The 27,454-nt window shown below is 39.7% G+C and overlaps 1 long non-coding RNA gene across 1 annotated transcript in view; it reads right to left on the bottom strand.

The window, feature by feature from the left end:
- LOC148147335 (uncharacterized) overlaps nt 1-25,597 on the bottom strand; it is a 179,997-nt gene extending 154,400 nt beyond the window's left edge. Inside the window, exons 1-2 of the long non-coding RNA XR_015759877.1 lie at nt 25,469-25,597; nt 22,165-22,292 (exon numbers count right to left, since the gene is read on the bottom strand). This is a non-coding gene — a long non-coding RNA (uncharacterized LOC148147335). The remainder of the gene's footprint in view (nt 1-22,164; nt 22,293-25,468) is intronic.
- Nucleotides 25,598-27,454: the final 1,857 nt, after the last annotated feature.

Below are 27,454 nucleotides of genomic sequence, written 5' to 3'. Positions count from 1 at the left end.
GGCGTAATTGACGCGGACTACCAAGGGGAGTTGGGGGTGGTCCTGGTCAACATCACTGCTGAACCTTACGTGATACAGAAGGGGGACAGAATAGCGCAATTGGTCATTAAGCCATGTAACCTTACAACGGTGGAAGAGACGGGAGCTCCCGTTACGGTTACTGAGCGTGGGACGGGGGGATTTGGGTCTACTGACACTAAGGGGGCCAAGGTATGGGTGCGCCAGACGACCGGCCCCCCCAGGCTGGCCGAAATCATAGCACAGGGGAAGGACAGTCTGGTCACCATTATGTACCCCGGGGACCCGACCTGGGCAAACGTCCCGGCGAACCAGTGCTACTTACGTGAGACCTAAATAATGTTGTAATTGCTATGCACCCGCAGGCTGGCCCTCCGCCTTGAACATGGGGTGGTCATGGGGATTGCGACTCCTATTGGCGATGTTCGCGATCGGATGGCCACTCCAGGGCATCGGTATCACGGCCTGGACGCTGGTACCGGTCGCCCGCCATGAGGTGCGGTGGGAGGCCAGTAGCCAGCGACGGACGCAGGACGACTTTACATGTGAACCCGGTCAGCAGTGCGTTGTTCTGACTCTCACCAGCGACTGTCAATTGTACACGTGTGCACAGTGCTACATGCGCCGGGATGGGGAAAAATATGACATATCGTTCATACCGCCTAATTGCACCCTGGTGGTAAATGCCCAAGTCAAGACGTGTTTGTGGGACCGACGCACCCAGACATGCGGGACAACGGGGACTCATTGGAGCGTCACAGCTCGGGGGGAAGATCTGTGGCTGCGCAATGCCACCGATATTCGGAATCGTCATCGATTCATGTGGTTAATAATGGTACTGCCCTCGACGAACGCCCCGTCTGAGGCGTTATTAAACCCCACGCGGGGCGGGCCAGCACCGAAGAGGGGTGCCACGGGGGGCGTGCGGTCGCATCGAACACAGTTGGCCCCTATTATGTCAACTTGTCAACAGATGGCCCGGGCGGTACTGCACACTGATGTTCATTGGCGGGTACAGTTGCCCCTCATACCCGAGTGTCATACCAAGAGGCGGCGACGAGCGTGGTACGACACCCTGCTGGGAGGCGCAGGAACTGTTATGGGTATCTCGAATGCCATTGACTCTGAGGTAACCCGTACTAAATTATCTAACACGGGACAGGCCACCTCACAAGGACTACATACTATTGGAAGGTGGATGCCATCCGTAATGATGACTCAAGGAGAGACAGCTGAAATAATGATACGATCTCTGCAATGGGAACTGGATGTCTGGGGTGCCACTCAGGAACTGTTTGAGAACATTACGGCTCAGTTAAATTGGACTGCCTGTCATATTCAAATGTTGCATGCTCAAATACAGAAAGAACGCTTTTTGCGTGTGGTAACATCCCCCAATGTACAAACGTGGAGGGGAATATGGAATGTATCTGAGAAATTGTGGATGATAACCCATCCAGAACGAACATGGTGTAACGCAACTATGTGTAACGGATACTTTGTTACCATGAATGTAACCCACACTGTTACAGTCTGTCGATATTATGTATTACCAGTGATTACATCTTCTGGATATTATTTTCTGAAGACAAGGGGACAGTGGTTTAGCCCAGATACCAATATTACCTATGATCTGTCCGCTTGTGAACAGACTGATCAGGGGAAAACTTGCCTACTGATGGACAGGTATCGGGACCCTTGCTTGACTAAGGGAACGGCCCTGTGCGAATGGACTGTTGAAACTCCAAGGGACATGATGTGGCAGATTGGGCCACACACGCTCTGTGTGGCTACCAATAATCCACATCCTATGCTTCCCTCAGCACCGTTCTCGGGATGCCTCTCAAATGTCTATCAGTGGCACTGGCAGAATCAGACCTATCTGTTGACCACTTATAGCAGTGCTCGCCACTTTACCAAGGTGCAGTGGAAAGTGCTGATGAATCCTTGGAACATTTCCCTGGATCGGTTTAAGCAAGCATTGGACCGATCCGAGGAGCTTAAGCAGATATTACGAAAGCATCAAACCAATGTCACCAAGGTTACGGTGTCTACCTTTATACATGGACAGGAGGTAGTACATGCTGCCCGTGTAGTGGACGTGGAGTCAGCTCATCATTGGTGGGACATATTGAGTGGTATGTCCTCCACTGCGGGGACATTCCTGTTCCCACCCTTGTCGATCCTGGTAGCGGTCCTGGTGATTTTAACATGCTGTAATGTCCTGACTTGCTTGTATATTTGGCGTGTACGTAGGCGCTTGTTAGAAAGAATACATATGGGCATAATGTAACACATGTATTGGGCCAAGCAGTGGAATGTGGTGTGTCCCAATACATGTGTGCTCATAATGTAACACATGTATTGGGCCAAGCAGTGGAATGTGGTGTAAAATTATGTCCCAATACATGTGTGATGGGCCAAGCAGTGGAATGTGGTGAAAGGGTTAAAATTGTGTCCCAATACATGTGTGAATCTAACCGAAAATGGAAGGTGTCGCTTAGTCCTGTGTGAATCTTATTACACACCTTCCCGTGTGAATCTTCTTATCTGTATGTGACCAGAATGGAATGTGTTTTTCAGCCTTGCTCTGCTGTTCACATGAATGTTTAGATCTCGAAAAGAGTATATCAGCTGGAAAAGTCTCCAGTTCGGTAGAGTCTGCTCCGGGGTTGCGTTTAACCGCCGAGCGTGGGTTGTTGGCAACCGCTCTACGAGAACTGACGGCTCCCAGTTCCGGTAACACGTAGAGTGAGTATAAACCAGACCCGTTGTAAGTACGAGACCTGGTTGTGGCGACGCTGCGGGGAATAAAACACTTATATTCTAGCAGACTCGCCTCTTGGCTGTTTGTTCTGTGTCAGACTACTTTCCTGCGAGCCTGGTCCTTGACCTTGAGAATTTTTTAAAACACTCCCCAAGACTGGACTTCCGCCCTAGTGAGAGACACATGTCTTGTCTCTGGCTCCAGCCAATGAACACACCTTGAAGTTTGAACTGGCTGTTGGGCTGCTGTGATTGGCAGAGATGCATTCCCCACTGATTCTTTGAGTGCTGGAATACACAACTCCACCTTCCAAAAAACCCTGCTCTGTGATTTGCAGTTTGTGGCCTTCAGAGGAGTTGTAAACCATTATCCAGATTTGGGAATCTTTTAACAGGTCATTTCAAATATCTTACTCATGCCACCAATGCTCCATGCCCCCACACCTCTCCCCCTGTCTCCTTATGCTGTCTACGTTAATTCATTGAAATCCTTGCCTTCATCTCTCCTCATGATACCTTCTCTTGTCCATGTTAACTCAAAGCTGTCAATGTAAGTGCTGATTAATCACACCATTAAAGTATCAATAAAAGACTTCAATATTTTCATAATTTTCATAGTTTGTTCCACATAAAAACTTAACATCACTACTTAAAGGTGCCAATCAAACCAAAAATTAATTTCCATTGTTTTCTTGGTTTGAGATCACAGCCAAGCTATTTTAGTCATTTTCTTCTTGTCCACAAAAGAATCTTCTCTAGACATTAAAATCTTAAAAACAATTTCTATCCTGTCAATTTACATTTTGGAAAATAAAATAATTGATGGATGACCACATAGCTTTAAGAAAACTACCTGTACAGTAATCTGAATGTATACTGCCATTTGTACTTGTAATCAGCATCACGTCTGTAATGCCAGCGTTCTTCTTTGCCACATGATACGTAGAGTTCAGATAATTTACTGCATTAATCTAGACATTGAATTTCAGTGCTACACTAACCCATTTGTGAATGGAGCTTCATGAATTCAGAGTTTTTAACCAAGATCTGAATGGTGAGGTTTTTAAAGACTGTCTTTTTTATGTTATATTGGTGAGGGATGTTCACGTTACAGTTACAACATCACAAACTGCTTTTAATCTGAATGTGTGCAGTAGATATATAATAAGTCCATAATGTGGCCATTGCCAGCAGTATGTTGGATTAATATGCAAGTTAGCTTGCTGAGCTGGAAGGTTTGTTTTCAGATGTTTCGTCACCATACTAGGTCACATCATCAGTGAGTCTCCGGTGAAGTACTAATGGTATGTCCCACCTCTCTATTTACAGGTCTTGGTTTCTAAAGGTAGGTGATGTCATTTCCGGTTCTTCTTTTCAAGGGAAGGTAGATGGGGTCTAAATTGATATATTTATTGATGGAGTTCTGGTTAGAATGTCATGCCTCTAAGAATTCTCATGTGTGTCTTTCTTTCACCTGTCTTAGGATTTGTGTGTTGTCCCAGTAAAATGTTGGTTTATATGGAATGCTAATTCTTAATAAGTATATTGGCAGTCCATTTTACAATACATTCCATTGAACTTAGCAGGAGCCAAACATGTGGCACAGTGTAAAACTATGGAAGACCAAATTCACTCCCTGACTCTCATTTATAGGATCTGATTGTTATGCTGGAATCCATTTCCTCTTTATCTAATTGTACCAGGGCAGCAAACATTCTCTGTGAAATTGTAACATTTACTTCTGCCCAATAATAGGGATGGTCTTATTTCAAGGCTTTTAATAGGTTACTTGGGCCAGTTTGAGGATCACCAGAGAAGATTTCAAAGAAGACAAAGAGGTACTGAAAGTCAGAAGGTGTGGAAAGGAGACAGAGATTGGTCTCTATGTTGATATTTAGCTATGTTCCTGGGAAGATAACAGAACTGCACAGATTCTACATTGGGGACAGTGAATTAACTTCCAAAAGCCGTTGGATATCTCTGTGCTGTTTGACCTCAGACCAACTTGCAGGAGTGATTAGGCAAGAGGTTTATCTGTCAGGGCTTAGGAAAAGTCCTGCAAGTTGTGGTGGTTCACAACAAGCTGGCTGCAAATAATAGATCAGTACAGCTAAGAGTTAGACTTTAAAGCACAAACAATGTCCGAGCACAATGGGATCACAGGGAAAAACGCAAAGTAAGATCTAGCATGGTGAACCTAGTTGTCAGCAAAAAGCTGGAGTCATGCCAATGAATAAGTACTGGAATGCAGTTCTTTTTTGTCCTTTTATGGGATGAAGGCATTTCTTGTCCATCCATAGAAACAGAAGATAGGAGCAGGATTAGGCCATTCAATCCCTCATGCCTGCTGGACCATTCATGACAATCAGGCTGATCGTTGAACTCAGTCCTCTCTTCCTGCTGTCCCCCATATTGCTTGATCCTTTTAGCCCTGGGCCAAATATATCTCCTTCTCAAAAACTAGTTATGTCTGGCTAAACATCCCTCATTATAATTGAAGTGATTGGCTGTCTAGGCCAGCTTAGAGGACAGTTGAGTCAACCATATTGTTTTGGGTTGGTGTCACATGTAGGCCAGACCAGGTAGAAAAGAGCAGATTTCCTTCCATAAAGAATATTAGAGAGCCAAGTGAGTTTTTACAACAATCACCAATGGTCACATGGTCACCATGAGGCTAGCTTACATTCTAGAGTTCAGTGAATTTAAAATTCAACACCTACCTTGGTGAGATTCAAACCCATGTTGGCAGAATATAAACCTAAGTCTCTTGATTACTCAACAACTGACATTAAGGAACAGCTCCTGTGAGGCAATTTCAAGACCACATCAGCAATAGTGAAGAATTGTAATTCCTTTGAAATTTAGTGAGATTTGACCTACTGTGTCTTTAACATCCAGGGGCAGTTGCTAATAAAGCTGTAGGATCTGTCTTGATTACTATTTGATATATGTTGTGGGATGTTTGATTACAGTTTATTATCAATGTTGACTTCACAAGTTAATTATGTCTGTTAACAATAAACTGTACAGATACTGTCATGATTGTGGGTATGTTCACCGAGCTGGGAAGTTGATCTGCAGATGTTTCATTCCATCTAGGTGACATCTTCAGTGCTTTGGAGGATCTGTGAAGCGCTGCTGTACTGTGTCTTCTGGAGTTTATTTGGGTTCTGTTTCTGCTGCTTCTGGTTGTCAGTTCCGATTGTTCATTGTAGTAGCAGGTATATGTGTTTGTTGATTCAGTCCATAGATGAGTGCCATGCTTCGAGGAATTCTCTTGCTGTCCTCTGTTTAGCTTGTCCTATGATCACACTGTTCACTTCAATTGATGAAACTCTAGGCAGCGAGACAGGAGCCAACCTCCTGGACAGGCAGAACAGATGACACGACAGGGAACCTATCAACAAGAATGGCATACTCAAACTGTGGACCTGTGCTTGACAACACACTTCACATTCACAACAAAATATATGAACAGATCAATGGAACACCTATGGGCTCACCCGGCTCATAGCAGAAGCAGTGATGCAAAGATTAGACCAAACAGCCCTACCACAAATCCAACCCAAACTCTGGATCAGACACATAGACGACACTTTTGTTTTATTAAGAGAACAAAAATCGAGAACACACACTGCATTATCAACACCATGCTCACAGGGATCATATTCACGAGAGAAGAGGAAGTCAATAACAACATCCATTCCTGGATGTGATGATACAAAGAACACAGAACAGTGAAGGCACCACAAAAGTGTACAGGAAAGCCACACACACTGACCAGGTCCTGAAATACAACAGCATTCACCCAAACACACACAGTAGAAGTTATTTTAGGACCCTGCTGAAAAAGGCTACAACAAACTGCAGCACTCCCAACCTACGAAGGGAAGAAGAAGAACACCTCTACAGAGTTTTCACCAAGAACGGATATCCCCGCAACTTCATCTACAGATGCCTAACAGACAAACAACGTGATGAGGACATGCCACGACCTAACTCACTAGCAACACTACCTTCCATAAAAAAGTCCCAGAACTGACAGCCAGACTTCTCCACCCACTGGGATTCATGACAGCCCATAAACTGACAGGCAAACTCAGACAACAACTCACCAGGACTAAAGACCCAATACCCATCATGTGCAAGACTAATGTAATTTACAGTATTCCATGCAAAGACTGCATGAAACACTACATAGGACAAACAGGCAGACAACTAGCAATCCACATCCATGAACGCCAACCATCCACTAAATGCCACGACCAGCTGTCTCTAGTAGCTGGTGACAAGGACCACAAATTTGACTTGGATAACACAATGATTGTAGGACAATCTAAACATATGACAGACACAGAATTCCTAGAAGCATGGTGCTCATCCACGGACTCTATCAAGAAGCACATTGACTTAGACCCAATATATGGACCACTACAATGAACAACCCGAACCGACAACCAGAAGCAGCAGAAACGGAAACAAATAAATTCCAGAAAACAGTACAGCAGCACTTCACAGGAGGCTCCAAAACAGTGAAGATGTCACCTAAACAGAGGACGAAACGTCTGAAAACAGCTCGGCGAACATACTCATAAGCACGACAACCAGCAATCGAGCTGCAGATCTTCACACAAACCTTGTACAGATACTACAAATTGTATTTACTGTTCTAACATATAAAGTTTATTCAAAACCATGAAATCTTGTGGCTTTATTCATTTAGCAAGTCCCCTGGATTTTATATTTTGTCTACTTTAAAAGTAAAAGATTGCAGGTCCTGAACCCGATCATAACATTAATTTGACAATCTGGTTTGGGATCATAATATTGTTCAGTAATACACTAGTACATCTAGAGTTCAGGAATCTCCTCGAGCACCATGCTCCTCCAGTTCCAATCAATAATGTATTAAAAGTCTTGCATCTAATGTGTTCTCCTATAAATGTCACACTTTCCCTGTTGCACGTTTCCAATAACATTTCTGTTGCTGCAAAAAAAAGCCCATTTTCTCACTCACTGAGAGCCACACTACAATGGGTTAATTCATATTTTAAAAAGAATGCCAAGGATGTATAACTTCATAACTTGGACTGCACTCTTATTTCGTGGAATATGGGCTTCACTGGCAGTGCTACCGATCCTAAAACCTGAAATGAGTGGCTATAAGGAGTCAACCAAATTGCTGTGGCTTTGGAGCATACCAGACCAGTTCCTTCCCTCCCAAAAAAATCAATGCATGTGATGGGTTTTCCAACAGTCAACGATGTTACCATTATCATTGCTACCATTTGATTCCTGATTTTGTTCATTAGATTTAAATTCCACCAGATTCCATGTTGGGATTTGAAACCTGATTAGAATCAGTCATAGAGCATGGAAACAGATCCTTCAGTCCAACTGGTCCATGCCGACCGGATATCCTAACCTAATCTGGTCCCATTTGGCCCATATCCCTCTAAACCCTTCCTATTCATATTCCCATACAGATGCCTATTAAATGTTGTAAGTGTAACAGCCTCCACAACCCTCTGTGTGAAAAAGTTGCCCTTTAGGTCCGTTTTATATCTTTCCCCTTTTCATGTTAAACCTATGCCCTCTAGTTCTGGACTCTCCTGGGGAAAAGACCTTGTTTATTCACCCTATCCATGCCCCTCATGATTTTGTAAATCTCTATAAGGTTACCCCTCAGCCTCCGACACTCCAGGGAAAACAGCCCCAGCCTATTCAGCCTCTCCCTATAGCTCAAATCCTCCAACCATGGCAACATCCTTGTAAATCTTTTCTGAACCCTTTCAGGTTTTACAGGAGAGCAGAATTGCATGCAATATTCCAAAAGTGGCCTAACCAATGTCCGGTACAGCCGCAACATGACCTCCCAACTTCCAATACTCAATTCTCTATCCAATAAAGGAAAGCATACCAAACACATTCTTCACTATCCTATCTACCTACAACTCCACTTTCAAGGAACTATAAACCTGCACTTCAAGGTCTCTTTGTTAACCAACATTTCCCAAGACCTTCCCGTTAAGTGTATAAGTCCTGCTCTGATTTCCCTTTCCAAAGTTCAGCACCTCACATTTATCTAAATTAAACTCCATACGGCAGTCCTCAGCCCATTGGTCTATCTGATCAAGATCCCATTGTACTCTGCGGTAGCCTTCTTCGCTGTCCACTATACCTCCAATTTTGGTGTCATCTGCAAACTTACTAACTATACCTCCTATGTTCACATCCAAACCATTTTCTAAATGATGAAAAGCAGTGGATCCAGGACCAATCCTCATAGCACACCACTGGTAACAAGCCTCCAGTCTGAAAAGCAACCCTCCACCACCACCCTCTGCCTTCTACCTTCAAGCCAGTTCTGTATCCAAATGAGTTCTCCCTGTATTCCATGAGATCTTACCTTGCTAACCAGTCTACCATGAGGTGAACACCTTACTGAAGTCCATATAGATTACATCATCCTGATCAATCCACTTTGTTTTTTCTTCAAAGCACTCGATCAACTTCGTGAGACATGATTTCCCATGCACAAAGCCATGTTGACTATTCCTAATCAGTCCTTGCCTTTCCAAATGCATGTACACCTTGTCCCTCAGGATTCCCTCCAATAACTTGCCCATCACCGATGGATTAAGGTGGGACTTCTAGATTACTCTCCAGTGACATGTCCAACGACATTACCACTATACCCTACCACCTTCTCAGGTGTCTACTGAAGTGTATTGAAATAACAGGCCTTCCAATTACAATTTACATGGCATTAAAAAAATGCATCCAGATCAAATGGAATGAACATAAGGCAAAGCTGCAAAATTCTAAGTGTGAAGGTCGGGAAATAATATGGGGGTAAGACAGTTTAATACAACTGAATAAATAGTGGTAGACAGCTTCTGCCAATCTACAGCTGAGGATATTTTTGAGAATAATGCAATAAGGATGACCCACAAATCAGCACAATCATAATTATCCCTTGAATGGTAAGCAGGAATATATAATGAGCATGTTTTGCTTCTATGGATATAATTTAAGTAATGGTTATCTCACATTCTAACACTGTCCTTTTGGGTCAATCATATAATTACAGGAATGAATTCGTTCCCATATGAGTGCTTTTGACTGGATTCCGATATGCTGACACATTCGGCAAATGTTTACAATCAGCAAATGCCAGTTTTTCAGCTAAGAGATTCGATAAAATAATTCAGTGCTTCACGAAATGCTGAAGATCTTCAAAGATATTCAAAGACAATTAAAGAGCGGTGATTTAAAACACTAGCCTTTCACCTTTTACTTCTCGGACCAGATTGCTAGAATTGTCCTTTGTTTTGTAACTTTTATTGAAATTGCAATTTTGGGCAGTCTGACCAGTTCCTATAAATGTAGACCCAGAGCACAAAATTAATCCAACATAAAACAGGCAATTTAACTCAGAGAGAGCATAGGCTGCTATAAAAAGCAAAAGGTAGCACTTACAGATGAAAAACAAATCCTATTCTGAACTTGCCTTTCAAAAGAAATGGAAGAAATGTTTTACATTTCATCTGAATGCTGCAAATAACCTGTGCTTTTTATGCTGACGCTGGCTAACTGAATTGGAGTTGTTCCACTTCCCTACTCAAACATCTGTCACTTAGATGATGTGATGAATGCAATAAGGGACTCAAATAGAAATGTCGATGTAGTGGTTTAACATTGCTTCCCATTCTGATGATCATAGACTTCAATGTTGGAACCCTTCCATTATCATTCACCTGAAACTGTTGAGTTGAACGTCACCAGATCTAATGTCAGTCCCTCAGTAAATTGTCTGGAACATCCCAAATAGTGCCAAAGTACAAAGTGTTTCACAAGTAAATATTTAATTACATAGGTAATTAAATAACTACACTATAGTAGATTTGTTCCTGGCAAAACAACATTGGTTTTATGTTGTAAGATCATCTCCATGAGTCTGTTCATTAGCTGTAATATCTAGGTGGCTATATTCTCTACTTGGCTGGAATTATATGTTGCTGCATTGTTTTTAATGGTCTTAGAACACACCTTGATTTTTCATTATTTTTATTCTTTAGCTATTTTGACTTATGAGCTGAAAATGACTGATGGATTTGGGGATAGCTTGTGTTAAAACAAGCTTTTGTAGTTTGGGAGAGACGAAAAAACTGCAGTTGCTGGAATCCAAGTTAGAGAAGCAGGAGTCTAGAAAAAGACAGCAAGCCAGGCAGGGTCAGGAAGTGGGGAAGTTGACATTTTGGGTGTAACCCTTAGTTTGTGAGGCCAGGCCTGGAGGATAATTGTAGATTAGACTTTGATTCAAGGTTCCAACAGGCACAGCAACCCAAGGATGAGCATTGACTTTAATCTGATACCAGAATTTGGCTATTAAAAATATCAGTATCTGGGAATTGGTTCTGGCAAGTCTAAAGGAGACCCCATTTTTAAGTAGATGGCAGTTGTTGAATGGTAATTGAGGCCTCAGTAGGAGTTGATCAGTCTGTCATGATGGATCCAGAATTTTAAAGTTGATTTTTTGAACTATGTTTCTGAGAGATGGTTCTGGGATGTTGTTAAGACAGCATGAAGATTTGAAACGTCCTGCTTAATCTGATACACCAACTTCCAGAAGCCCAAAGAGAGGAAAACTGAGTCAGAAGTATTGGTGCCTTTAGCTGAGTAAACAGAGAAGATGACCCTGATGAATATTTCAGAAAAACTGCCAAGGAATCCACACGGATGGCCTGTGAATCAACACATTCTGAAAGCCATTTCAGCTATCAACCAGTTTGGTTACTTTCTTTTATTCACCTGTTAACTGTGTTTGTTTGTCTGTCTGTCTTTTGTGTCAATGGGGGATGAAAACAAATGTTTCAGGTTTAAAGTGCAAATATGAATCAGCTTACCATGCTGTTTAATCATATCTCCGCTAATATTTGTTTGTATTTAATAAATTGTTAAGTCGTTTGGTTAAGATGCAAAACCAGTGTCAGGAAATTAACTATTCACAAAGTCTGGTTAAAAACCAATGGACCGACTACCTCGCAGTCTTTGATGGTTTAATTTTACTTTGTTGTGAATGCAAAGGTAGAAAGGCTGCTTTGGTTCTGTCTCTGTGTGGTAATACGGAGTAGGATTAGAGAGTGTTGGTGCTTTTGTTTTACTTTGAGGTGGTGTTCCCGTGCATGTGCCCGTGTTCTTTTACTTGGTAGATGCCCTTTGTTTGGAAGGCGTTCCAAACGTATGACCTCTACCATCTGAAAGCACTAACGTCAATAGAAACATCAGAACTCCAGAATGTCCAGGTTCTTCTCTAAGCCAAACATCATCGAAACTTGGAATGATATCCTTCACTGCCATGGGATCAAAATCAACAGCATTATGGATATGGCTGTACCAGATGGACTGCAACATTTCAGCAAGGCAGCCCACCATCATATTCTCAAAGACAATTAGGAATAAACAACAAATGTTAGACATGTCAACAATACCAACAGACCATGGAAAAATGTTTAAAAATCATTAAAGCACTCCATAATTCACGTATTGTAAATAATAAAACTATCAACAATTCCAACTGAGTGCAGAAAGTAGCATTTGGATTTGATAGCCAATAAGTAGTCTGGTAGAAATAAAACAAAATTATAACACAGAACCAATTATAGGACCTAACAAGGCCATTATTCTCACAACTGGTTGAGTCTACAAGTAAATAATTGTCTCACATTATATTAATATGTCAAATGTTTACATTGAATGCAATGCGAAAACAGAATCTGCAGTAAAATATTTAAAACTACGCAATCTAGATGATGTGTAAATTGAAATGCTAAACCTCACAAAGCATAACTGTTGGCACCTCGAAAGTAAAACAGTCACTTTATTTGTATAACTTCATACTCAGTTCAGATTTCTGGCTTGACCTGACTCAACAGCATCACAATAATTTTCAACTCAGATTTTGCCAGAAGGATCTGATTTCTTGGTAAAAAGAAAAATTGGCTAGTTTACAAGAGGTTGCAAGTAATTCTCAGCCAGTTGCACATTAGCCTGGTTAGAAGGTCCACTGAATGATGGATTGAATTTTGTGGCTAGGAACATGTCTAACAAAGATTAAAATGCCTCCCCACTTCATGGACGAAAAAGAATAGGTAAACTCATTATATTGTCTCAGAATATAAAGAAGCCCAACTAAACATAAATAACAATATTCATGAAATATGAATATGAGAAACAAACAGGTAAGGAAAGATTGGAAAGGAAATTGGATAGGACTATACTTTACAACAAAACATCTGGCAATAGATCAATCATATCCCTGAAACTGTAAACTGTAGCAATTGCTTATGAATGTTTTACAGCATTAATTAATAAACCAGATGTACTCTTTGTTAAACCTATATCTACACATTACAATGCATATTAACATTTCAGTAACATAAACTAGGCCATGAAATTACCATGCTATAAAAATCTGGCATAAACACTAAGCATTACTCTTAAAAAATTGAGTTATGGGAAACAACAGGTAATAATGCCCTACACTCTGTGATAAATTTTGCATGTGGTTTTAATGAACTTAATAAAAAATAGATGATTGGATGATATGTTGTAGTTAGGGTTGATAAAAAAGAGACATCTGTATTGAAGCCTGATGTGTTGTAATAAGGGCTGATAAAAAAGATTCCTGCATTGAAAATTACAACCATCTAACCAAAACCAATGCCCTCTAATTTTGAAATTGATTTATATTTTGTATAATTTCTTTTCCATATGCTTGTGAAGTTTAATCCCTATCATGAGGTGTATGAATATACATATTTTATCCATAAAACCCATATGCAGTGGTTAATAATAAATCACTTTCTAAAAAAAACAAAAAAAACAGAGGTTACTAAAGTATTCACACTGCAAACAGAAGCCAAGGGAATAACTATGTGTATTTCTTTGCCCCTTTTGTCTTCCTTGGTTAAAATTCCTTCTGTTTCCAATGCATTCATGGTGAATTCTTTTTTTTACATTTTAGGTACGCTAGGTCTAGCTGTAACTAGCCACGGCACTGCTACTGTATATCAGAATGTAGGATTTTGATCATTAATTTATCACAGTTCTAGCAGTTTGTTTGACAGGTACGGATTCTTTCATCTAATGGCTACACAGCAAGTGTGCAGTACACTAAAGTGTGGATGCCACTGACTCAGGTAGGGAAGCAGCCGACAACAGCCACCTTCCTACCTTTAGCCAATTTACTCTATTTTTCAAAGACAAAACCAAAAGTACATATAATAATTGATGAGAATTCAGTTCTGCTTGTTATACGGCACTGATTTTTATGGATTTTTATGAGAACTTCACTGTACATGAACAAAAGATTTAGTATGTGTCACTATATTCAGTTATGTGAACTCAGTGAATGTTATAAAACAATTCCCGATTTCTTTATATTATATCGCTGGAAGGTTTTTGTATTGTTGGAGGAAAATTCTTTTATCTGTGTTTTAACAGTGAGTGAAATGTATTATTTCTTGGATTGTCAACTAATTTCTGAAATTAAAACATCACTTTTCACTCAGACACATAATTGGTAGGATAATTACATAAATTATACAACTCTTTTGTCCGTATAATCTACTTTTAGTACGTTTTTAAAAAAAACACCAGGCATTCCACAGGATTAGGCAAAAGTGAGGACTGCAGATGCTGGAGATCAGAGTCTAGATTAGAGTGGTGCTGAAAAAGCACAGCATGTCAGGCAGCATCCAAGGAGCAGGAAAATCGACATTTCGGGCAAAAGCACTTCATCAGGAATGAGGCCTCATTCCTGATGAAGGGCTTTTGCCCGAAATGTCGATTTCTCTGCTGTTCAGATGCTGCCTGACCTGGTCTCATTTTCACAGGAGTAGTGTAAAGTAAGACATGACATCTGGCCACTAAGCAGAGCTTAAGTCAAATGACCAAAAACTTGATAGGCGAGTATATTACAGGGGGAATCTGAGTAAGCGTGGTTTTGAGAGAAACTGCAGCGCTTAGGGTCTAGCTAACAGCCACCAGTGTTGGAGCAATGGAAATCAAGGTTTCTGAAGAGGTCAGAATGAGAGGAGTGCAGTGAGTTTGGAAGATTGTGGAGTTGAAGGCAATTGAGGGCTTTGAAAACATGGATGATGGTTTTAAAGTTGGAGTATTACTGAGCTGGCAGCCCAGTTAGCTCAGTGAGAATGCGGGTGTGGAGTGAATGGCACATGGTTCCAGTCTGGACAGGGACAGCAGAATTTTGGATGGTCTGAAGTGCACACATGGTAAAATGTATGAGACCAGCAGGTGTGCAGTGGAATAGTCAAGTCTAGAGGTAACAAAGGCATGAATAAGGGTTTCAGCAGTAAATGAGCTGAGGCATGGAGATGGATGATGTCACAGTAGTAGTTGGTTTGAACAATGGGGATGGTATCTGGTTGGAAGATAGACTTGGGGTCAAATTTACAATTGAGGAACAAGAGTAGGTCACTCAGCCTTTTGGACCTGCTCCCCTGCCCCCTCCAATCAACAAGATCACAACTGATCTAATTTTAACCTAAACTGTGCTTTCCTGCATATCCCCAACGATGTTTCACCCCTTTGTTAATGAAGATTCTATCCACTTCTCCCTTAAAACTATTTGAAGGTGTATTAACCACTGCTTTTTGAGGAAGGGAAATCCAAAGAATGTCAACCCTCTGAGAGAAAGCTGTTTCCTCACCTTATTTTAAATGGGTAATCCCTTATTGTTAAACTATGATCCCTAGTCCTAGATTCTCCAACACTAAGAAACATCCTTTCAGCATCCACCTGGTCAACTCCAACTACATATTCCAATTAAGTCACTTCTGAATCTTCTAAACTCCAGAGGATACAGGCCTAGTCTATCTAATCTTTCCTCATTAGGCAATCTGCTCATTCTCAATATTGGTAAACTTTCTCTGAACTGCTTCCAATGCACTAACATTCTTACATATGTACAGTAACCTGTGCTGAGACAGCATCAGGAGAACAATGTTCAGTAATGCCCTGTATAACTGAAGCATAACCTTCCTACTCTTGCATCCAATACCACCTTGCAATAAAACCTAACAGTTTATTTGTCTTCCTGGTTATTTGCTGCATCTGCAAATTAACCTCCTGTGATTCATTCACTACATCTTAGAGCTCTGCAAATTTTCACCATTTAGCTAATAAGCTTTTTTTATTCTTTCTGCCTAAATGGACAATTTCAAACTGACCCATATTGTACATCATTTGCCAGATCTTTGCCATTCACTTAGCCTTTTTAGGCTCCTTATGTCCTCTTTAGAAATTATCTTCCTATCTACCTTTGTGTTATCAGCAAATTTAACTACCATATCTGCGATTCCTTCATCCAAATTATTTATATGAATTATTATGAGGTGAGGACTGAATACCAATCTCTGTGGCACACCATACATTATTTGTGCCAGTCTGAAAAGGACTAAATTTTCCTGTGCTATGCTTCCTGTTAGTGAGCCTAACTTCTACCCATGCCAATTTGTTACTCGCTACACCATGAGTGTTTATTTTCCCCAATATTTGTTGCTGTGCCACCTGATCAAATGCCTTCTGGAAATCTAAATAAAATACATTCAACAGTTTGCATTTATTTACAGCACAAGTTACCTCTTCAAAGAACTCTAAAAAACCTAGTTAAACATGATTTCCCTTTGACAAGACCATGTTGGCACTGCCTAATTATCTTACCTTATCTCAGTGCACTGTTATATAACATTTTTAATAATTGCTTCTAGTATTTTCCCTGTGACAAATATAGGCTCCTGCTTAATAAAGGAGTTACATTAGCTATTTCCCAATCTAAAGGAACCTTCCTTGAATCTGATGAGTATTTGAAAATTATAACTAACACATCAACTATTTCACTGGTTACCTATTTTGAAACCCTCGGATAAAATCCATCTGGACCTAGGAACTTATCAACTTTCAGTTACAAAAGTTTACTCAAAATTACTCCACTGGGAATTGTAATTTTCTTGAGTTCTTCCCTTTCTTTCAATTCCCAATTTACAGCAATTAGTATCAGAAAACAAAGTTGAGAACATTCTGATGTAGCCTCAGACAGGTACCAAGGAAGGCGATGAAGTCCATGTCCTCAGAATAGAGTTTGTAACTGCAAATGAAAACAATGGCTTCTGTCCTCCCAATACTTATCTGAATGTAATTTCCACTCATTCAATCCTGAATGCTGGACAAACAGTTTGACAAATTAGAGAATGGAAAGATGGGGTAATGAATTAGAATAGGGTGCACACACGGGCAAACTGATGCTGTGTTTCAAGTTGATGTTGCTGAGGGGCAGCATGTAGACATGATGTTGGAAGGGACTGAGTATTGAATCGTGGGGGTCACCAGAGGTAAGAGCACAGGAGCAGGAAGCAGAGCCTTTGTGCATGATTCACTAGCTATGATCAGATAGATAAGAGTAGAATCAAGCAAGGGCAGTCTCACCCAGCTAGAATAGAGTGGAGAGGTGTTGAAGGAGAATGGTATGACAATTGTGTCAAAGTCTAAAGACAGATTAAGAAGGAGGAGGAGTAATTTATGATCATCACAGTCACAAAAGGTATACTTTCTGACTTTAAATAAAGCTGTTTCAACTTGGCAAGGGCATAAACCTGATTGGAGGGATTGGAACATGGAGTTCTGGAAAGGATGGGCACAGGATTGTGGGGTGTCAATAGGATTCTTTGAGAAAGAAAGGGAGGTCAGAAAATGGACAGTAGGATGGTGGGGTTACAGATTGTTTTCCCATGAAGTGGTGGTGATGATAATAAATTTGAAGGGAACAAGGATCAAGTCTTCAATGAGCATGGTCCTGAACAGAGGGGTACATTCGAGCAAAATAACCAGGGCCTGGTGCTGTTGAGTGCCCAGTGTGCTGGGGGCAGGGCCACTTTGCTCAGGTCAGAGTGGAGCCTTGGCCCAGGAACACTGCTGCAGCTGTGATTTCTGTCATTGGCCCTGTTAAAAAGAGAACCGTCAACAATGTATAGAGTGCAGGAAGGAGAGTTGGGGAATACGCAGAGAAATAGTCAGCATGTCTGGCAACATCTGTGGATTGAGAAACAGATAAACAGGTAAGGTTTTAGGTCTTGCTAGGCCAAATGCAGAATCAGGTAGTCACTAAAAATCAGATTGCTGGATTGCAAGCCTGTTACCAGCATCCATTGTGCCCAAGACAAGATAGATATAAAACAGATATATAAGCTCTTACAAAGGCAGAATGAGTTAGTGATAGGGCCCTTTATCCACATGCAAAAGGTAGTCAAACAATCAGGTTGTTAACATCTAGAAAGGACAACCATAAAAAAGCTGGCGAACAAGGCACAGTGATCTAACTTTTCTTGGACACTTTAAAACTCCAATGTTCATTTCCAAATATTACTTTTTTTTTAAACTGTTAACTTTCCTCTGGGCAGCCACAGAAAACTAATAAAAGGGGGTTGGGCTGGAGCCGTCAAGTCAACCTCCAAGAGATATTTCATTTCTGCAAATCCCCCTTCAACAGCTAAAGGAATTAATTTTCCCAGAATTAGTGGCAATGAGTATAAATCAAAACTTGAATTTATCTGGATTTTCTCAAATGCAAGAGGACAAATAAGAATGGTTCACAACAAGACCATAATATGTGTGTGAAAGATTGTAAATAACATGAGTTAAACATAGCAGTCCATGTCCTGATGGAGTTTGGGAGTGTAGTCTCTTCATCTGAAATTTTTTATCTTGCTCAAACTGAAACTAAATAGGACAATTTCCTCTGTTTCTTCATCACAATATTATAACAATCGTTTTCATTGAATTAACAATCTTCTCCAAATTGCATAAATGATCCACATTAACTCTAGTTTCAGCTCTCTTATTGTTTCCAATGTTTATTTGCCATATTATTTTCATATCATAGAAACTCTTCCCACAATGTATACATGAGAAAACTAGACAATAAGAATCACTGAAAGAACCTTCCTTTTTTATGTATTAGAGCAAAGATGCTGGCAAACTTGCAGAAAAGTCTTAAATTTATAAAGGATCTGGATTCTCCACAGAATTTCCTACCAATTGATTAGTTTTGAAGTATAGTCACTGTTTTTAAAGTAGGTAAATCCATCAGTTAATTTGCTTGCAGCCAGATCCCACAAGCCAAATGAGATAATTGCTAGTTAAACCATTGTTAGAGCATCAGCTGAGGAAAGAATGATAACTAGAATTCTCCTCCTCTTCTTCAAGTAACGCCATGGGATTTTTTTTTGTTATTATTCATCTGAACACATGACACTTTGTCTTTCAGATTAGACATTAGTCCAATATGAGAAAAGTTCAGGGTGGTTTCAGTCATCGTCTTCTGATTCAAAATGTTGGCTTTTTCAGAATCTGTCTCTCATGGCTTGGTCTTTTCAGCCATCAGCAAAAGTGTATGATCTAAAACTGTCTCAACAGCAATAGATTTGCTGCATTTCCATCATCTAATGTAGGCATAAAAATGCCAATGGTTTTATTACCTTGAAAACCAAAGAAATTGTTCATTGATAAAGTATAAAACATGATCATAAATCGATAACTTGGGGCATAGTCTGTCCACATGTGATCAGCTTAACAGCAACCCATTTGTGCATCCTGTACTATTAATGTAGATTCCATTGGTGCTTTGCAAACATCTGGATCTTGTTAACAGGTAAAATAATGTTGCCTTTGAATTGTGCCTTTCACGCTCGCTGTCTCGATTGAGGTAACAAGATGAAACGTAGAAGTTGAAGACTATAGACTACTTACAGCACAGAAAGAGGTCATACAGAATGTTGATTCCTTGCTGGTTATTAACAAGTGCATTTTAGCTTATCTTACACCCCAGCTCTTTCCCTGTAGCCCTGTTTTCTATCTTTTTTCTCTTCAAGTACTTATCCAATTCCCTTTGAAAAGAGTGAATCTGCCTCCATTTTCTCAGGCAGTGCATTCTGGATCCTGTTCAGGGCAGATGAAAGCATTTCCTCATGTCACCTTTTACCAATCACTTTAAATTTGCAACCTTTGGTGCTCGATCCATCTGCCAATGGGAGAATTTTTTTCTCTATTTACTTTGCGCAGATCTCTCAAGACTTTGATATTTGATCAAATCTCCTCTCAATCTTCTTTTCAACAAAAAGAATAATCCCAGCTTTTCCAGTCTACCTACATAACTAACTGCCTTCATCCCAGAAACCATTCTCTTCAAGCTTTGCAGCATCCTCTCTAAAGCCTTGACAACCTTCTTATAGTTTGCTGTCCAGAATTTGATGCAATAATCCAGTTGTCAAAGTAATATTTAATAAATATTAATTGTAATTTTTTTTTACCTTTGAGTTTCGCACCTCTAGAAAACCAAAAACAGAATTAATTCGATTTGTCTTGTTGAACAAGTCAGATTTGTCCTTTGGACCTATCACCACTTCAAACCTGTTTGAGGTGGCCAAAACAGTAATTCAGAACAGGCCATTTAGACTTTGGGTTGAATTTCACTGGGATCATATTGTTCTCCTTCACACGTGGCAGGAATTGGCTGACCGCTGACTGACTCATGCTGTGGGTGGGCAAAACAAACTGAGAGTGGGATTCTGCCCCACAGTGTGAGGAATTGCTGGCCAGTCTAATTGACGTGTACCTTCAGCAGTACCAACTGGAGCACTACTGGTATTCCAGTCATCCCCACAAAGAAGATGGATGCCAGCACCAGGTAGGTCAAACCTCTTCACCTTGGGAGGGATCGATAGCCTTAAGAGGCTGGGAGGTCAAGAAGGGCAGGATGATGGGTTTTGAACGGCCAAGCATGGAAGAAGAAAGGAGGGTAGCATATTGATGGAGTTTCCCTGATATGCAAAGCACCCTGCTCCCCATTGCTATACCCACTTCCTTCCCATGCTTACAAAATCATTTTTTTCCAAAAATAGAATCTTCACTCCCACCCACCTGACCATCTTATGTTGTGACCAATGTAAAGTAAAGGGGAAATTAGCTTGATAATGAGCCCTATTGCCTCTTAATCATCTAGAAATAATGCTTATGCCACTTTTAGGGGGTGTGAACATTGAACATAGAATAGTACAGCACAGTACAGGCCCTTTGGCCCTCAATGTTGTGCCAACCTTTTGTCCTACTCTAAGATCATACTAAGTTACATACCCTTTGTTGTACTATTATACATGTGCCTATACAAGGATCGCTTAAATGTCCATAATGTATCTGACTCTACTACCACTGCTGGCAGTGTATTCCATGCACCCAGCACTCTCAGTGTAAAGAACCTACCTCTAACATCTCCCCATAAACTTTCCTCCAATCACCTTAAAATTATGCCACCCTGGGAAAAAGTCTCTGGCTAAATATGATGGGGAGTGGCCACAGCTAACTTTACTTACAGCTCTGCACCCTCTCCCTGGTCATTGAAAACATAGTTAGTGGGGGCTAAAGCTGTAAACTCCAGCCCATACATTCAGAAACAGCATTGTTAGCTGCTGGGAAAACAATACTCAATAACAGTAACATTCACAATTTCCAATTGAGAACTTCACAGTTATTCAGTGTTTTGTGAGTAATAATCTGTCATATTCATCCTGAGTGCTTCAAGTAGGTTAGCATTAGCTTTGAAGAGTATTGTAAGACCAGGAAAGGGTTCTCATCTCTAGAAACATTCCCTCAACATCTACATACCTAAATATTCTCCAGCATTCACTGACTGACATCTGAAGACAAGCAGACAAAGTAACTAGAAAAAGTATTTGTGCATTATTTAGATTTTCTTCCCTTGTGATCAATAACAATAATCATTGTGTCATATTCCTCCAGGAGCCACATAAAAGCATATTACAGTTTTATGCAAACATTTGCCATCAAATGTATGTATCTATCTCAACACAGATAAAGACAATCATGGAGTGCCAGACACTGAGTTTGAGTGAGTGGCTTAATTCCTTTGGATAATGAATAATATTTGGCAAAATATTATTTGGATTGTATCGATATAGAATGTTACCAATTTTTTCTCAAGATGAAATTAAAGCACTATTAGTAGATAATTAGCTTACCCTGCTTATGAACAGTGATGTACAGGCCATAATTGGTTTGACATCTACATATCTCTTATAACTGTCCAGGAACTGTCTGATATAAAGTAAGACGGCTGTTTAATGATTTGGGATTGTTTAAACTTCTCCTGTGCAAAACTTGACCACAAACATTTACAGAATATTCCATAACAAGAGCTTTACAAGGACATTGTGGTTATGAGGACAGTAATTCATTAACAGAAAAATCAAAACACACCAGTCAAAGAAATGCAGAACACTTTACCTCTCTTGGGTATTGCCCTTCCCCTGAGTTTGGCTTCATTCCACTTTTACTTGTCATATGCACTTTTCAACCTTGGAGATGTTCTGCATTACTGACCCTTTATTGCATTCTCAACGTTGATTGCAAAGCTGTGTCGACGGAAAGGCATTATGGAGAATCACTCATCTGGTAAAGCGATGTTAACCGTTCAAAATCAAAATTTTAGACTTTTGACATTGCCATTAATTTACAGTGGCAATTAATGCTATTTAATTATACCTGGACCTTGACTGTTGATTCATCCAAGTCAAGCTCCAACCAATGCATTTGGCAACTAAATAGTATATCTGTGAAATATGACCTCTTTCTGTTCCCTATTTTTACTTTGACCCTGACTCAATAAAAGACAGTGGGAAAGAAAATAGAATTGACTTATCTTGAAATCTTATTCTTAGCATTAAAAATATCATGTCAAATGATCCCAGAATTGCAACAACTACTAGCATTTCTTCCAGTCTAAAGTGCATTGAGGCTGAGTTTAATGGGAGATGACTTGGTTATCTCTGCTACCGTGTTTCCAAATGCGTCAGCAAGATAGTGAGACTAAAGCGACAACTAGAAACTAATGGTTTCCCTTATAGGACCAATGCCCTTGCACTTTCAAATGGGAAAAAAATCACTCCTCCAAGGCATGCACACTCCAAAGTATGAATGCTTTTCACTGTATTCAAGCAGAAAATAGTTAAAATAGTGTTCCTTTAAAAGATTGCTGGCAACCACGATAAACAAAGTTCAAAATTATATGATTTGAAGAAGAATGTTTGACAGCAATAAAGGCATATTGCTCTTCCTGTATTCCTCGAGAAAGCCTCCAAAATGTAATTTATTTGTCCACCCTTGTTATGTAGGTAAACATAGCAAGTATTTTGTACAAAACATAATACCCAAAACAGCAATAACATGAATAAACAATTAGCATGCTTTTGTGACGTTGGTTTGAATAGGATCATTGCCCAAGCTATAAAGAGAGCTATTCCTCTTGAAAGAGTGCAACTCGATTTTTAATATCCACATGAACCAACCAAACTAGCAAACAAAGCCTTGGATTTGTGTTTTATCCAAAAAACAGCATCTTGGATTCCACTCACACTCACACTCCATCAATATTGCTGCCATTTGTCAGCTCAGATCATGTGCTGGAATTCTGGTGGAGTGAACTTACTAGGCCTGAGCACGGCCAACTGGGCTGAGCCAAGAATGTAGGCAAAAGAAGCACAGAGTGATTTATGTTACAATTCCATTCCCTCTGCCTCAGCCTTGCCTCCCCAGTGTACCCATCAGCTCCAGCCATAACGTTCACAACTACGGAGCATCTCAACTGCAATGGGATTTTGCTTAATTGAAGTCAACAGAGTATTTTAAAAATCACAAGGATCAACAAACATCTTAGCTACTAAAGAACCACTTAAGAATCCTTACAAAATGACATGCATGGCTTAACTAATAAATGTACATTGTGATTGAAAAATATTGTTTTTAAAAAAACTACTTAAAATAAAGGTAATCTCAACATTCAACATAAGTACACTGTTTTATGTAGTGTCCAACAAATCCTTCTGTTTCTTTGTTTTAATGTAGCTCAGCAGCTGGAAAGTGTAAGGCATCATGTAGATTTTAGGGTCCAAATTAGGCACCGCAAAGTTGAATTCAGGAGCACAGTTTCTTAGCCTGAATTGTGGGAGTTGACCACTGATGCTGCCAGATGAGGAGGAAGAGGAGCAGCAGCAAAAACACAGGCAGCAAGTGGGTGAAGAAAGTACATGAGATAACAACATGTAAATATTGAAGAAACAGATTATCATAACTTGATCTTACAGAAAGGTAGCATTTAAGACAGCTGCATTTTAACAGCTAGAGGAAGCAGAAGAAGAGCTTGAGCCTGCAAGCACTATAGGTTGCCAGAGCTAGGTGTTAGAACATTACAAAGAAATGCATTTCCTGGCCATTTCCTGACTGGCACTCAACCCTGACACTCTCCCTATTAATCTTATATCATGAGATGTAGCTAATACAAAATCTTTATCTGCAGATGTACTATCTTACCCCCATCCACAATAATCATCAACTCACATGAAATATTCATTAACTGTACTGCTTGTACAAAGTTTGGTTTTAAGACCTTAAGACCTTAAGATAGAAGAGCTAGATTAGGCCATTTTGTCATGGCTGATTTGTTTCTCAATTCCATTCTCTCACTCATCATCCCCTCACCAATCATAACCATCTCTGTATTAATTACACTCAATAACTTGGCCTCCACAGCCCTCTGCAGCAATGAGCTCCACAGATTCATAACCCACTGACTGAAGAAATTCCAATTCAACTCAGTTCTAAAGGTTCATTCCTTCACTCTGAGGCAGTCCCTTGAGTCATCGTCTCTTATGCTAGTAGAAATGTCTTCTCCATGTCCACTCTATCCAGGCATCTCCATATTCTGCAAGTTTCAATCAGATCCCCCTCATCCTTTTAAAATCCATTGAGTATAGATCCAGTGCTCTCAAACCACTCCTCATATGACAAGGTCTTCATCCCCTCAATCATTCTCATAAGCCTCCTCTGGACCCCCTCCTATGTCAGCACATCCTTTCTTTTACATGTGAAAGTGTACTATGTTCCTTAGCAAACTGCGATATATATTAGCATTTACATTTTTTACATTCTGCCCTCAGACTGCAAAGTCTGCAAAATGAATTTTTATGATCTGAACTTTCTGTAATTCAGTATTTGCAATGTAAAACATCATGTTTTAGCCTCGAGGTGTTGTACAGTTTTCCTGTAACTAATATCCAGATGCATATTTGAATTGATTAGATCTATAAGCTCCCCATAGGCATGCACGCATCAAAAGAGCCTTATACCACCTTTCCAACTGCAGACTATGAATCCAAAATATCACAAACAACGAACAATGTTTGGACACTGCAATAATTCAATGATACAATGATGTAGTACAAAAAGGATGACTCTTACTTTTTCTTCTGTGTGCTTTACTCTCCCTTTATGATGAGAGATTTTGCTGGGCTTTTTTTCACAAGTATAATTAGCTTGTAATTTTTGCACTTTGCGTTTGGGAATCATAATCACGTGTCTGATTACTAGAGATACTGATGGACATCAATTTTCTGGGGGTTTTATTTTGTGAGGTTGATTTCAAAACTTAAGCAGGGCAAAGTTGGAAAGGACTCAAACATTAATCTCCTCATAATGGGAAAAAAGACTGCAACTTTCCATTTACTCTTCATGATTATGTTGTTGAACCACTTACCTATACATTTGAATGCATATAACATGGCATCAAACATTTGTAAATGATCACCACTGTGATTTTTTCTCACGAAACCATGGAGTGTTTTTTTCTGTGGAAACTTCTTTGGAATGAAGCGGGAGATCTCAGACTACTTTACAGGCTTAACTGGAAGCAGTAGTGCAGTTATGAGTAAGTGGCACTGACAGCAAAACATGAGCAATCAACCTAAACCAAGGCTATTTGAGGGAATTGCTTCACCCACTATTTTGGGAGATGAAGTTGAAAATTTTATTTGCAATGATCCTGACTATGCACAGATGGTATTAGTTCAACTTGAATCAGGGTTTTATTAATGAGTTGGAGCTCATTTAGTTCATCAGATAGGCGCTCAAATTAAAGACTATGAAACAACTTGCAGAACATGTCAGATTTCATTTGAAACCTGTTTCAAATTATCCTGAAGAATAACATTTGTTGGAGAGTAACCTGAGATGGGGATAGAGCCTCGCAGTTGATTTCAGAACAGCTGTTGTGTGGTGCACTAAGTAAAACACACATGCTCAGCTGCAGGCCGCCATTTTTGAACTAACTTTATTTACACCTCCCCAACAGAGACAACAGCAGTGAGGCAGCTGTAATTTACTATACTGCCTCCCCACTTAAGAAAACTTTTTTATTACATACAAGATGATACATACACTTAAGTTCCAAGAATAAAATATGATTACATCAACATCAGCAAATTCCAAATGTTTAAAGGGTTTGATTGCATATTTCTTTTTATCTTAATCAAAACCACAGCGTATGTGACTAATACTGCCTGAGTAATTACTTATCAAATATACTTTTCCTTGACATCACCATATGTTCAACAAAACATCATTTTTTGACAAAATAATCAAATGGCCATTTTTTTTTCTTTTTCCTTCCTATATAGTTTCAATTAATCTAACTGGTTCATTTGCCTTTCTGTCTGGGTATCTTCTTCTATATCTGTTAGCTTGATTCTGCCCACTCAACATCTCTGGCAGTGATAACTCTGAACACTGACTTTGATACCCAGCTCCACTTGATGGTTGGGATCATGGGCATTGATAAGTTTGCTTCAATCAAAGACTCTGACCCATTTTGCTCTGCAGGTGGATTCTATAATACCAGAAAGCTTTCACTTTATTTCTTATTTTCACTTTAAGCTGTAAGAAGAGTTTGGACTATAGGAGATCTATCCTTCTTCCCCTTTGTTAAATTTCCTCATTCAAGAAAATTATCCACATAATGCAGATACTCTCCAAATATTACTAAATATTATCACTGACCTATGGCACTCTGGAACACTGTGGGAGCAGTTGACACCCCAAATGGTAATCTTTCAGTGTGGTACACCCTTGGTTTATACAAATGGTAAGCAGTCCTTTGCATTTGTCAGTTAATTCTAAGTGCAAATATCCATCCAACACATCCATCTTACCCTTTTAATTGGTAAATTAGAAAACATAAACATTTTTTAAAAGAGGCACTAAGCTTTTTTGACCACAGTCTCTCTTTTTAGCAAAGTTTATATTCTATACCACCAAATAACTAAATTAAAAAAAACAAGTCTTCAGTAGTGGGCAGATGTTTCTTGTTTGCTTATAATCTCCTCATATCCAATCATACTTTGGAATTACCACAAAGCATGTGCCATTCATTGCCCTTCACTTTAATTGTCCTACCTCTCTAATCTATTCAGCTCTTTACTAACTGCTTCTAGTTTTTCATAAGTCAATTATACATTGTCCTTTATCTTGACTTCAGCCTTGCAATGCTCAATTTTATCATCTCCTTGTTGCTTAAAGACCACTTTCTGCTATATTAGCACTTACTCAATGAAGCTATGTTGTTATGGATCCCTAATATGTTAACACAGTTTAACCAAATTTATTTAATAATCTACTTCCCATCAGGGAGCTTTTGTTCTCTTTTATAAAGTTTATATTATTGCCAATAGCAAGGTAGCATATATTA

Source organism: Chiloscyllium plagiosum, unplaced genomic scaffold (assembly GCF_037043375.1).
Source record: "Chiloscyllium plagiosum isolate Xiang-an unplaced genomic scaffold, Cpla_swu_hap1 HiC_scaffold_17, whole genome shotgun sequence".
Lineage (NCBI taxonomy): Eukaryota > Metazoa > Chordata > Chondrichthyes > Orectolobiformes > Hemiscylliidae > Chiloscyllium > Chiloscyllium plagiosum.
Note: the sequence above shows the minus strand (reverse complement) of the source record. Positions and strands in the feature narration are given on the sequence as shown.